General features: G+C 38.4%; 1 long non-coding RNA gene across 1 annotated transcript in view; it reads left to right on the top strand.

The window, feature by feature from the left end:
- The window catches only part of LOC132345586 (uncharacterized), a 225,194-nt gene that overhangs the window by 173,689 nt on the left and 37,794 nt on the right, over positions 1 to 13,711 (top strand). The window contains exon 5 of the long non-coding RNA XR_009495039.1: positions 10,021 to 10,169. This is a non-coding gene — a long non-coding RNA (uncharacterized lncRNA). The remainder of the gene's footprint in view (positions 1 to 10,020; positions 10,170 to 13,711) is intronic.

The following is a 13,711-nucleotide window of genomic DNA, read 5'->3' as shown; positions in this document are numbered from 1 at the left end:
AGATAAGTTAGGAGGAATATAACCAAGCTATACCACAGGTGACCTTACAATTTGACGTTGGTATTTGGGGGTTGTTTAGTTGCTAAGTCATGTCTAGCTCTTTTGTGACCCCATGAACTGTAGCCTGCCAGGCTCCTTTGTCCATGGGATTTCCCAAGCAAGAATACTAGAGTGGGTTGCTATTTTCTACTCCAGGGGATCTTCCAAACTCAGAGATTGAACCATGTGTCCCTCATTGGCAGACAGATTCTTCACCCTTGAGCCAGTAGGGGAGCCCAGTATTTAGCTATATTGACAAGAAGTATTATTAATTTGTTTTTAAAATATTGCCAATCTCATATATTGTACCACATATTTTACCAAACATAGAATAAACAAAGCTTCTTGGTTTTTACCGCAGTAAGAACACATCATGAGATCTATCCTTTTAACAAAATTTTAAGTATAAAATAAATATTATTAACTATAGGCCCAATGTTATACAGATTTCTAGAACCTAATCATCTTGAATAACTGAAACTTTATATCCATTTCATGTGAGGCTCCTTTCTTAAGGAATTCATAGCAACTGTAGGCAAGCAAGTCTATAAAACAAAGTATAGTGAAAAACAAAAGCTCTTTCTGAGTTGTTTATATGCAAGTTGTTTATATGACAGTTGAAACATCAGAAAGTATTCAGTGAACTACAGTTTTTGAGGATGGTTGAAATAAATTAGAGTATTTCAGAGAATTACAGGAGATGCAAAAAGAAAGTTTCAACACTGATTACTTTATGAAGTATCTTGCTGTGCTAATCTGGGGATTATTCTGAAATCAATGGAGAGATAATGCAGAATTTTAAGCAGTGCTCAAAAAATCATATTAGTGATGCAGAAAGATCATGTCATGGAAGGTTTCTATGTGGAATGATATTTTAGTTGAAATATATAAGACAAGGAGCCAGCCAAGCAACATACATGGGGTGGGGGGAAATATTATAATTACAGTAAGAAGAAGAACATATAAGCTCTGTACACCTGCCTCTCCCTATCTGCAAGCTCTGCATTCATGCATTCAACCAACAGAGGATCAAAGACACTCAGAAAAAAAGAATTCAGAAAGTTCCAAAAGCAAAACTTGAATTTATCATATTCTGACAACTGTGTCCATAGATTTACCATTATATTTAAAACTATTGAAGGTGGTTTCACAGTGGATTGGATTAATTACAGGATATGGGAGGATGTGTGCAGGGTTATATGAAGATACTATATCATATTATAAAGGGACTTGAGCATCCAAACTCTTGGCATTTGCAGGGATCCTAGAACCAATCTTTGAAAAATCCTGAGAGACTGCAGTATATAAGTGAAGTTTGGGATGTTTCATCTGAGTTAAATTTACCCAAACCAGTCTGTTTTAGTTCGCTGATTCTTAAAATGTTGATGTTCACTCTTGCCATCTCCTGTTAGAGCATTTCTAGTTTGTCTTGATTCATGGGCCTAAAATTTCAGGTTCCAATGCAATATTGCTCTTTACAGCATCGGACTTTACTTCAATCACCAGTCACATCCACAACTGGGTGTTGTTTTTGCTTTGGCTCCATGTACTCATTGTTTCCAGAGCTATGTCTCCACTGATCTCCAGTAGTATATTGGGCACTTACCGACCTGGTAAGATGGTAAAGCATCTGTCTACAATGCGGGAGACCCGGGTTCAATCCCTGGGTTGGGAAGATCCCCTGGAGAAGGAAATGGCAATCCACTCCGGTATTATTGCCTGGAAAATCCCAAGGACAGAGGGGCCTGGTAGGCTACAGTCCATGGGGTTGCAAAGAGTCGAACACAACTGAGCGACTTCACTCACCAACCTGGGGAATTTGTCTTTCAGTGTTCTGTCTTTTTGCCTTTCCATACTTTTCATGGGGTTCTCAAGGAAAGAATAATGAAGTGGTTTGCCATTCCCTTCTCCAGTGGAACATATTTTGTGATAATTCTTCACCATGACCCTTGGTCTTGGGTGGCCCTACATAGCATGGCTCATAGTTTCTTTGAGTTAGACAAGGCTGTGGTCCATGTGATCAGATTGGTTAGTTTTTTGTGACTGTGGTTTTCATTTTAGGAATCAGCAAACTAAAATGGACTGGAATGGGTGAATTTAACTCAGATGTCCATTACATCCACTACTGTGAGCAAGAATCACTTAGAAGAAATGGACTAGCCAACAAAGCCAACAAAAGAGTCTGAAATGCAGTACTTGGATGCAATCGCAAAAATGACAGAATGATCTCTGTTTGTTTCCAAGGCAAACCATTCAATATCACAGTAATCCAAGTCTATGCCTCGACCAGTAATGCTGAAGAAGCTGACATTGAAAGGTTCTATGAAGACATACAAGATCTTCTAGAACTAACACTCAAAAAAGATGTCCTTGTCATTGTAGGGGACTGGAATGCAAAAGTAGGAAGTAAAGAAATATCTGGAGTAACAGGTAAATTTGGCCTTGGAGTACAGAATGAAGGAGGGCAAAGGCTAATAGCATTTTGCCAAGAGAACATACTGGTCATAGCAAACATCCTCTTCCAACAACACAAGAGAAGACTACACATGGACATCACCAGATCATCAATACTGAAATTAGATTGATTATATTCTTTGCAGCCAAAGATGTAGAATCTCTATATAGTCAGCAACAACAAGACTGGGAGCTGACTGTGGCTCAGATCATGAACTCCTTATTGCAAAATTCAGACTGAAATTGAAGAAAGTAGGAAAAACCTCTTGACCTTTCAGGTATGACCTAAATCAAATCCCTTAGGATTACACAGTAGTAGTGACAAATAGATTCAAGGGACTAGATCTGATAGACAGAGTGCCTAAAGACATATGGATGGAGTTTAATAACATAGTTCGGAAGGCAGTGATCAAGACCATCCCCAAGAAAAAGAAATGCAAAAGGGCAAAATGGTTGTCTGAGGAAGCCATACAAATAGCTGAGAAAAGAAGAGAAGTGAAAGGGAAATGAGAAAAGGAAAGATATACGCATCTGAATGCAGAGATCCAAAGAATAGCAAGAAGAGATAAGAAAGCCTTCCTCAGTGATCAATGCAAAGAAACAGAGGAAAACAATAGAATGAGAAAGACAAGAGAGCTCTTCATGAAAATTAGGTATACCAAGGGAACATTTCATGCAAAGATGGGCTCAATAAAGGACAGAAATGGGATGGACATACAGAAGCAAAAGATATTAAGAAGAGGTGCCAAGAGTACACAGAAGAACTATACAAAAAAGATCTTCATGACCCAGGTAATCACGATGGTGCAATCATTCACCTAGAGCCAGACATCCTGGATTGCGAAGTCAAGTGGGTCTTAGAAAACATCACTATGAACAAAGCTAGTGAAGATGATGGAATTCCAATTGCGCTATTTCAAATCCTAAAAGATGGTACTGTGAAAGTGCTGCACTCAATATGCCAGCAAATTCTGAAAACTCAGCAGTGGCCACAGAACTGGAAAAGGTCAGTTTTCATTCCAATCCCAAAGAAAGGGAATGCCAAAGAATGCTCAAACTAACACACAATTGCACTCATGTCACACACCAACAGAATAATGCTCAAAATTCTCCAAGTCAGGCTTCAACAGTTTGTGAACTGTGAACTTCCAGATGTTCAAAGTGGATTTAGAAAAGGCAGAGGAACCAGAGATCAAATTGCCAACAAACGTTGGATCATTGAAAAAAAAGCAAGAGAGTCCAGAAAAACATCTACTTCTGCTTTATTGGCTATACTAAAGCCTCTGACTGTGTGGATCACAACAAACTGAAAAATTCTTAAGGAGATGGGAATACCAGACCACCTGACCTTCCTCCTGAGAAATCATCTGTATGCAGGTCAAGAAGGAACAGTTAGAACTGGACATGGAACAACAGACTGGTTCCGAATTGGGAAAGGATTATGTCAAAGCTGTACACTGTCACCCTGCTTATTTAACTTTTATGCCGAGTACATCATGTGAAATGCTGGGCTGGATGAAGTACAAGCTGAAATCAAGATTACCAGGAGAAATATCAAAAACCTCGGGTATGCAGATGACACCACCCTTATGGCAGAAAGCAAAAAGGAACTAAAGAGCCTCTTGATGAATGTGAAAGAAGGGAGTGAAAAAGTTGGCCTAAAACTCAACATTCAGAAAACTAAGATCATGGAATCTGGTCCCATTCCTTCATGGCACATAAATGGGGAAACAATGGAGACAGTGACAGACTTTATTTTGGGGCGATCTAAAATCACTGCAGATGGTGACTGCAGCCATGAAAGTAAAAGAAGCTTGTTCCTTGGAAGAAAAGTTATGACCAACCAAACAGCATCTTAAAAAGCATAGACATTACTTTCCCAATATAGGTGCATCTAGTCAAAGCTATGGTTTTTCTAGTAGTCATGTATGGATATGAAAGTTGGACTCTAAAGAAAGCTGAGCACTGAATAATTGATGCTTTTGAACTGTGGTGTTGGAGAAGACCCTTGAGAGTCTCTTAGGAAGTTGAATCTGTCCATCCTAAAGGAAATCAGTCCTGACTATTCATTGGAAGAACTGATGCTCAAGCGTTGGCCACCTGGTGCAAAGAACTGACTCATTGGAAAAGACCCTGATGCTGGGAAAGATTTAAGCCTGAGGAGAAGGGGATAACAGAGGATGAGATGGTTTGATGTCATCACCAACCTAATGGAAATAAGTTTGAGTAGGCTCCAGGAATTGGAGATTAACAGGGAAACCTGGTGTGCAGCAGTCCATTGGGTTGCAAAGTGTTGTACATGACTGAGTGACTGAACTGAACTGAACAGCATGTTTCAGCTTCCCTGTAGCTCAGATGGTAAAGAATCTGCCTGCAATGCAGTATGCCCAGGTTCATTGCCTTGGTCGGGAAGATCCTGTAGAGAATGGAATGGCAACCCACTGCAGTATTCTTACCTAGATAATCCCATGGACACAGGAGCCTTGTAGGCTACAGTCCATGGGGTTGCAAAGAGTTGGACAACTGAGCAATTAACACTACTACAGCATGTTTCAGGAACAGAAAATGAAGTCAGAGTGGATAAAAAAAATAATATAAGAAAAAAGGTCAGTTTTCATTCCAATCCCAAAGAAAGGCAATGCCAAAGAATGCTCAAACTACTGCACAATTGCACTCATCTCACACGCTAGTAAAGTAATTCTTAAAATTCTCCAAGCCAGGCTTCACCAATATGTGAACCATGAACTTCCTGATGTTCAAGCTGGTTTTAGAAAAGGCAGAGGAACCAGAGATCAAATTGCCAACATCCGCTGGATCATGGAAAAAGCAAGAGAGTTCCAGAAAAACATCTAATTCTGCTTTATTGACTATGCCAAAGCCTTTGACTGTGTGGATCACAATAAACTGTGGACAATTCTGAAAGAGATGGGAATACCAGACCACCTGACCTACCTCTTGAGAAATTTGTATGCAGGTCAGGAAGCAACAGTTAGAACTGGACATGGAACAATAGACTGGTTCCAAATAGGAAAAGGAGTTCATCAAGGCTGTATATTGTCACCCTGTTTATTTAACTTATATGCAGAGTACATCATGAGAAACGCTGAACTGGAAGAAACACAAGCTGGAATCAAGATTGCCAGGAGAAATCTCAATAACCTCAGATATGCAGATGACACCACCCTTCTGGCAGAAAGTGAAGAGGAACTCAAAAGCCTCTTGATGAAAGTGAAAGTGGAGAGTGAAAAAGTTGGCTTAAAGCTCAACATTCAGAAAACGAAGATCATGGCATCCGGTCCCACCACTTCATGGGAAATAGATGGGGAAACAGTGGAAATAGTGTCAGACTTTATTTTTCTGGGCTCCAAAATCACTACAGATGGTGACTGCAGCCATGAAATTAAAAGACGTTTACTCCTTGGAAGGAAAGTTATGGCCAACTTAGATAGCATATTCAAAAGCAGAGACATTACTTTGCCAACAAAGGTCCATCTAGTCAAGGCTATGGTTTTTCCTGTGGTCATGTATCGATGCGAGAGTTGGACTGTGAAGAAGGCTGAGCGCCAAAGAATTGATGCTTTTGAACTATGATGTTGGAGAAGACTCTTGAGAGTCCCTTGGACTGCAAGGAGATCCAACCAGTCCCTTCTGAAGGAGATCAGCCCTGGGATTTCTTTGGAAGGAATGATGCTAAAGCTGAAACTCCAGTACTTTGGCCACCTCATGAGAAGAGTTGACTCATTGGAAAAAACTCTGATGCTGGGAGGGATTGGGGGCAAGAGGAGAAAGGGACAACAGAGGATGAGATGGCTAGATGGCATCACTGACTCGATGGACGTGAGTCTGAGTGAACTCCGGGAGTTGGTGATGGACAGGGAGGCCTGGCGTGCTGCGATTCATGGGGTCGCAAAGAGTCGTACATGACTGAGCGACTGATCTGATCTGATAAGAAAAAAGTATAAAAAGAATAGTACAAGTTGTACTTCTAAGCAAAGGTCAAGTGATTTTAGATTTGAAAGTCAGATTAAGGAGGTTGGATTTTTCTGTAAGTGTAGTTTAAAACAATTGAAACATGAACAGCAGAGTAAATTTACCTCTTTATGTTTTAAAGTATTTATTCCGCCTTTTGGGTAGAGAGCAAATTGAAAAAATGTATGTGTAGAACTATAGAGTGGAAGAAAGAGTTGACATGTCTCTAGGAAACTGTTGATAGTAGTAGGGAGGAAAAGAAGTGGAATGGTTTGTGAAGTGGAGTAAAAAGCATACAAGACTAGAAGGATATTGAGTTGGGGATATGATACAGAGAGGGAAATTTAGCTTTCCTGGTGGCTTAGGTGGCAAAGAATCTGTCTGTAATGCGGGAAGACCCGGTTTCTATCCCTAGGTCGGGAACATCTCCTGGAGAAGGGAATGGCAATCCACTCCAGTATTCTTGCCTGGAGAATCCTGTGGGCAGAGGAGCCTGGCGGGCTTCCATCCATGGGATCACAAAGAGTTGGACACAAAAAAGTGACTAACACTTACTTAAGTTTGTGGTGTTAAACTGTTAGCAAATTATAGCAACATTCACTGAAATAGGGACCCAGAAATGAAAATTAAGGTACAGTTGGAGGTGTCATGTAGCTAGCAATGAAATTGAATCCAGAAACATGGGGAAAGCTGAGAGCTAGAGACGTGAAAATCATTGAGTATGTAAATAGCAGTACAACTAAGAGTCCGGAAAAGATGATTTATGATATGATGTTAAGGAAAATATTACCCACTACATTGGATTTTGGGGTGATTAAATAAGTTAATATATTTACAGTTCTTTCAACAGTCTCTGTATTAACATTTGTATTTTTATTTTTAGGTCTTGATAACTAATTAGATGTCTATAGTAAGCAATAAATAGTAACTGGAAATATGTTTATAGATTTCAGATTATGTGGTAAACAAAGATTTTTCATATAAGTTAAAGCTAGGTGAGGCATTCTGAGGCAGTAGAATATCTTAATTAAATTCTCATGACCTAGCATCAAAAATAATTATGTTCACACTTCTGCTATCTACCTTACTATTATGCATGTGTATGACTGTGCACAACTTGAATAAACTTTAGTTCTTCTCTGATAGTCATACAATTATGATTCTTACAGAGTTCTTGTAAGGGTTAAATATATTAATGCTTGCAAAGACCTGCAAAATGCTAGGTACATACCAAAATCACTCTGTTTCTCCCTTTCTGTGTCTGTCTCTCTATGGATCTAGAGTGTAGAATATATGTCAGTACTATAATTACATGTAATCACATTTTAGAGTGACTATAAAAACCGAGGATTCTGCTCAGAAGAGCACATGTTTTAAAGAGAAAGTCATATGATCATAAAAGAGACTGAGTAAAAGAAGCTAAGGAACTTCAGAGAAAGTGTATTTTTCTAAATTCCGAGAAATGGCACTGAATGTTCAACAGAATGCTAAGAGTATCCAAAAAGTGGCATACAGTAAAAGTCATCAATTAATCTGTCAAATGATGCCAGTAATGTGTCATTTATGTATTTAGGGAGATGGAGACAAAATTCAGATAGCTAGACTCATAGCAAATATTTATTATGGACCAGAAAGTTAAAAATTATTGGTATATGTTTAAAAGATTTTTTTTCTAAACAAGTTATACTATATTAGATAAGAAATAAGAGATGATTTCACTTAACATTTTTGTCAACAGTCTCCTTCAAGGCTGACTCAAGGATTCAATCCTGAATGATTTCATTACAGTATTCATCATTATATAAGCAGTAGATTTGTGGTAAATAGTAAACTTCCAAAGAGCCCTAAAACTATCATAAACAGTTCAACATACAAAATACAATTTTAAAAAGCCAATGTTTTCCATAACAGATACTTTTCTTTTCCTGTCCTCTGAAATGAAGCCATATTGAATTAAGCCTTTGGTATCTTTTAGATTTGACTTTAAAAAAAGAAAATAACAATGTCAAGATTATATCAGCTAAAATAAATTTGGTCATATTCTTGAATCATTAGAATGGGTCTAATTTCATTTTCGTTATAACTTTGACTGTGTGGATCACAATAAACTGTGGAAAATTCTGAAAGAGATGGGAATACCGGACCACCTGACCTGCCTCTTGAGAAACCTATATGCAGGTCAGGAAGCAACAGTTAGAACTGGACATGGAACAACAGACTAGTACCAAAAAGGAAAAGGAGTTTGTCAAGGCTGTATATTGTCACCTTGCTTATTTAACTTATATGCAGAGTACATCATGAGAAACACTGGGCTGGAAGAAGCACAAGCTGGAATCAAGATTGCTGGGAGAAATATCAGTAACCTCAGATATGCAGAAGACACCACCCTTACAGCAAAAAGTGAAGAGGAACTAAAGAGCCTCTTGATGGAAGTGAAAGAGGAGAGTGAAAATGTTGGCTTAAACCTCAACATTCAGAAAATGAAGATCATGGCATCTGGTCCCATCATTTCATGACAAACAGATGGGGAAACAGTGACAGGCTTTATTTTGGGGGGCTCCAAAATCACTGGAGATGGTGACCATGGCCATGAAATTAAAGGACACTTACTCTTTGAAAGAAAAGTTATGACCAACCTAGACAGCATATTAAAAAGCAGAGACATTACTTTGCCAACAAAGATCCATCTAGTCAAAGCTATGGTTTTTCCAGTGGTCATGTATACATGTGAGAGTTGGACTGTGAAGAAAGCTGAGCACTGAAGAATTGATGCTTTTGAACTGTGGTGTTGGAGAAGACTCTTGAGAGTCCCTTGGACTGCAAGGAGATCCAACCAGTCCATTCTGAAGGAGATCAGCCCTGGGATTTCTTTGGAAGGAATGATGCTAAAGCTGAAACTCCAGTACTTTGGCCACCTCATGCAAAGAGTTGACTCACTGGAAAAAGACTCTGATGCTTGGAGGGATTGGGGGCAAGAGGAGAAGGGGACGACAGAGGATGAGATGGCTGGATGGCATCACCGACTTGATGGACGTGAGTTAGAGTGAACTCCAGGAGATGGTGATGGACAGGGAGGCCTGGCGTGCTGCAATTCATGGGATCACAAAGAGTCGGACACAACTGAGTGACTGAACTGAACTGGATGTAGATATTTTAAAATTATCAAATTTAAATCCTTGTTAAAAGTATAGGATATCACTAACAGTTATTCAACACATGGCCTAAATATTTTTAAGTAGTTTCTGTGTGTCCCAGCAATTTTATATGTATATGTATCCCCTTTAAAAAACTTATAAGCACATATCTGTAGTAATTACCCCTGAAGTTGGCATTATGATAACTTTACAAATGGAGAAACCAAAGCTTATAGGGAACAGATTACTTACTCAATGTGGAGTAGTAAAATTACTGAACAGAATATAGTACCTAAAACTACCAACCTAAATACATAACATACTTTACTGATTTCATTGGAATATTTAAAAATGTGTGTTTGTTTGTATTTTTTATTATGTAGACACAGCTTGATTTTACCTTTTAATTTTTTTCTTTTTTTAGCTCCACCTCATTGCATGCAGAACTTTCCCAATCAGGGATGAAACCCACGTCCCCTGCAGTGGAAGTGCAGTCTTAATCACCAGGAAGCTCCTTGCTTTTCATTTCATTTAGTATATGCTGTCTTCATTGACTGGACCCCCTTAATTCATGTAAGTGATTTATTTTAATGTTATATATTCATATAAAAAGAATTCTTATGTCATTAATACTTTGCCTTTGACATAAAAATCTTTATAAAGACCAGATCTCCAAGTAATTTGGTTACCATTTCCTAAAGTGATATTGCAGACCTGGGCTACTAAAATGTGCAGAGCAAATTTCTAGTTGAGATAATGAAAATTAAGCTTCAAAGGCTCTCGTTTACACAGATCCCTTCTGATGACATAGGATTAGCCTTTGCAATGTGTTTATTTGGTCATTTCATTCCTCTTAGTGGCCACCAAGACTGTATAAATGTGTGGTTTCACAAGCCCTGGAATCCATTTTTGTAAATCAACATTTAAAACTTGGGCAAGACAGCAAAAGAGACACAGATGTAAAGAACAGACTTTTGGACTCTGTGGGAGAAAGCGAGGGTGGGGTGATTTGAGAGAATAGCACTGAAACGTATATTTTCATATGTGAAATAGATCGCCAGTCCAAGTTTGATGCATGAGACAGGGTACTCAGGGCTGGTGCACTGGGATGACCCTGAGGGATGGGATGGGGAGGGAGATGGGAGGGAGGTTCAGGATTGGGAATACATGTACATCCATGGCTGATTCCTGTGAATGTATGGCAAATATCACCACAAGATTGTAAAGTGATTAGCCTCCAATTAAAATAAATAAAATATATATATATATCAAAAGTAAATAAATAAAAAGGAGAGACATTGCTTTGTCAACAAAGGCCCATATAGTCCAAACTATAGTTTCTCCAGTACTCAAGTATGGATGTGAGAGTTGGACCATAAAGAAGACTGAACACCAAAGAATTGATGCTTTTGAACTGTGGTGCTAGAGAAGACTCTTGAGAGTCCTGTAGACAGCAAAGAGATCAAATCAGTCAATCCTAAAGGAAATCAAATCTGAATATTCATTGGAAGGACTGACACTGAAGCTCCAATACTCTGGCCACCTGATTCAAAGAGCTGATTTACTATGAAAAGACTCTGATGCTGGGAAAGATTGAAGGCAGGAGGAGAAGGGGATAACAGAGGATGAGATGGTTGGATGGCATCACCAACTCAGTGGACATGAGTTTGAGCAAGCTCTGGGAGATGGTGAAGGACAGAAGCCTGGCATGCTGCAGTCCATGGGTTTGCAAACAGTCAGACACAACTTAGCAACTGAACAACAACAACAACACCCAGAGGGCCTAGTGCTAGTTATTTAATCTTTTTGTGGCTTTGTTTCCTCATTTATAAATTTGGAACAAAGAAAAAAATATGTCATTCTTACAGTTGTGTGGGAATACTGCTGCTAAGTCACTTCAGTCGTGTCCGACTCTGTGTGACCCCATAGACGGCAGCCCACTAGGCTCTGCCATCCCTGGGATTCTCCAGGCAAGAACACTGGAGTGGGCTGCCATTTCCTTCTCCAGTTCATGAAAGTGAAAAGTGAAAGTGAAGTCACTCAGTCCTATCCGACTCTTAACGACCCCATGGATTGCAGCCTACCAGGCTTCTCCATCCATGGGATTTTCCAGGCAAGAGTACTGGAGTGGGGTGCCATTGCCTTTAAAATATATTAAAAAAAAAAAAAAAAAAAAACTTGGTTAAACCCACCCCATTCAGGCACTTTTGTCAAATCTCCCTTTTGTTTTGATTTTTTTATTACTCCTCAGAATTTTCTGTATTTTCAAACTTCATATTATAAAAAACAACGCATTGTAAAAATATTATTGGTTTTATCTGAAACTCAAATTATATGTATTCTAGTCCTGACTCTGTTATCAAATCTGTGTGATGTTAGTTAACTGTTAGTTGCTCAGTTGTGTCCAATTCTTTGTGAGCCCATGGACTGAAACCCACCAAGCTTCTTTGTCCATGCTCCTCTGTTGATTTGCCAGGCAAGAATATTAGAGTGGGTTGCCATTCCCTTCTTTAGGGGATCTTCCCAACCCAGGGATTAAACCTGTATCTCCTATGTCTCCTGCATTGGCAGGCAGGTTCTTTACCACCAGCATCACCTGGGAAGTTCAAGCACTTCCCTTCTCTGAGCCTGTTTCCCTAGATGGAAAAAAGGGAGATTCCCTCCTGTTCAGAAACCTTATGTGTTATGTCAGAGTTGAATCAGTGTTAGTTTGGGGGCAGTACAACTGTAGATGACTTTGCTTATGAATTTTATTTTCTCTATATTTCATACTTTTTTATAATTACATGGTTTTGGTTTATCTTTCTTTCTCACAGTTTGGCAGTGTTAACTATATTCACATTATGGTACAACCAAGACCCCTAGAACATTTCCATCTCACAAAACTGAAGCTCTGTACCCATTGAACAACTCCCCAATTTCTCTTCCTTTCAGTCCCTGGAAAATACCATTCACCTTTCTATTTCTATGGATTGACATACTTAAGATATCTCATATAAATGGAATTATACAGTATTTGTCTTTTTGTGACTGGCTTTTATCACTTATCAAAACATTCTCAAGGTTCATCTATGTTGTAATATACAACAATTCCCTTCTCTTGCAAGGCCGGTAATATTTCACCGATTGTCTACATGACAGTTTTTTGTTTTTTTCACCCAACAGTGGATATTTAGCTTGCTTTCTCCTCTTGGCTATTGTGAATAATGCTCCAACAAACATGGGTGTACAAATATCTCTTTGAGATTCTACTGACTGTTATTTTGGGTACATATCTAGAAGTGGAATTTCTGGATCATCTGGCAATTCTATTTTTAATTTTTTCAAAAACCATGCATATTGTTTTCCATAGAGGCTGCAGCATTGTGCATTCCCACCAGTAGTGCACAAGAGTTTTGATTGTTGCACATCTTCTCTGGAGAATGTCTATTCAAGCCCTGTGTACATTTATTCATTTATTAATCAGGTTGCTTTGTTGTTGAGTTGTAGGAGTTCATTATTCTATATATTTAACCCCTTATCAAACATGATTTTCAAATGTTTCCTCCTATTCTATACATTGAATTTCTACACTTTGTTGGTTGTTTCCTTTGATATGAAGAAGTTTGTAATTTTAATGCAGTTCAATTTGTTTTATTTACAGACTGTTTTTGGTGACATATCTAAGACATAATGTCAATCCAGTGTCATCAAGCTTTTTCCCTATATACTAGTACTTTTATAGTTTTAAGTCTTATATTTAGGTCTTTAATCATCTTGAGTTAATTTTTGTAATATTGTAAAAACTCCAATTTTATTCTTTTGCTTCTGGATGTTCAGTTTTCAAAACACTGGTAAAGAGATTATCCTTTCCTCCTAGTGTGGTCTTGGAACCCTTTTCTTGACCATATATGAGAGAGTTTATTCTTGGTCTATCTTGTTCTATTGGTCTATTTGTCTCTGTACCAGTACCACACTTTTTTATTACTCGACCTTTGTAATATAATTTGAAATCAGGAATTTCCATGCTTCGAAAAATGTTTGTATTACTATGTGAATAGTAGCCTCACTGAGATATAATTCACATAATATAAAATTCAGCCTTTTAAAATGTACAGTTCATTTTTAGGACATTC

This window comes from Bos taurus, chromosome 6 (genome assembly GCF_002263795.3).
Source record: "Bos taurus isolate L1 Dominette 01449 registration number 42190680 breed Hereford chromosome 6, ARS-UCD2.0, whole genome shotgun sequence".
Classification (NCBI taxonomy): Eukaryota; Metazoa; Chordata; class Mammalia; order Artiodactyla; family Bovidae; genus Bos; species Bos taurus.
This window is presented reverse-complemented; position numbering and strand designations above follow the sequence as displayed.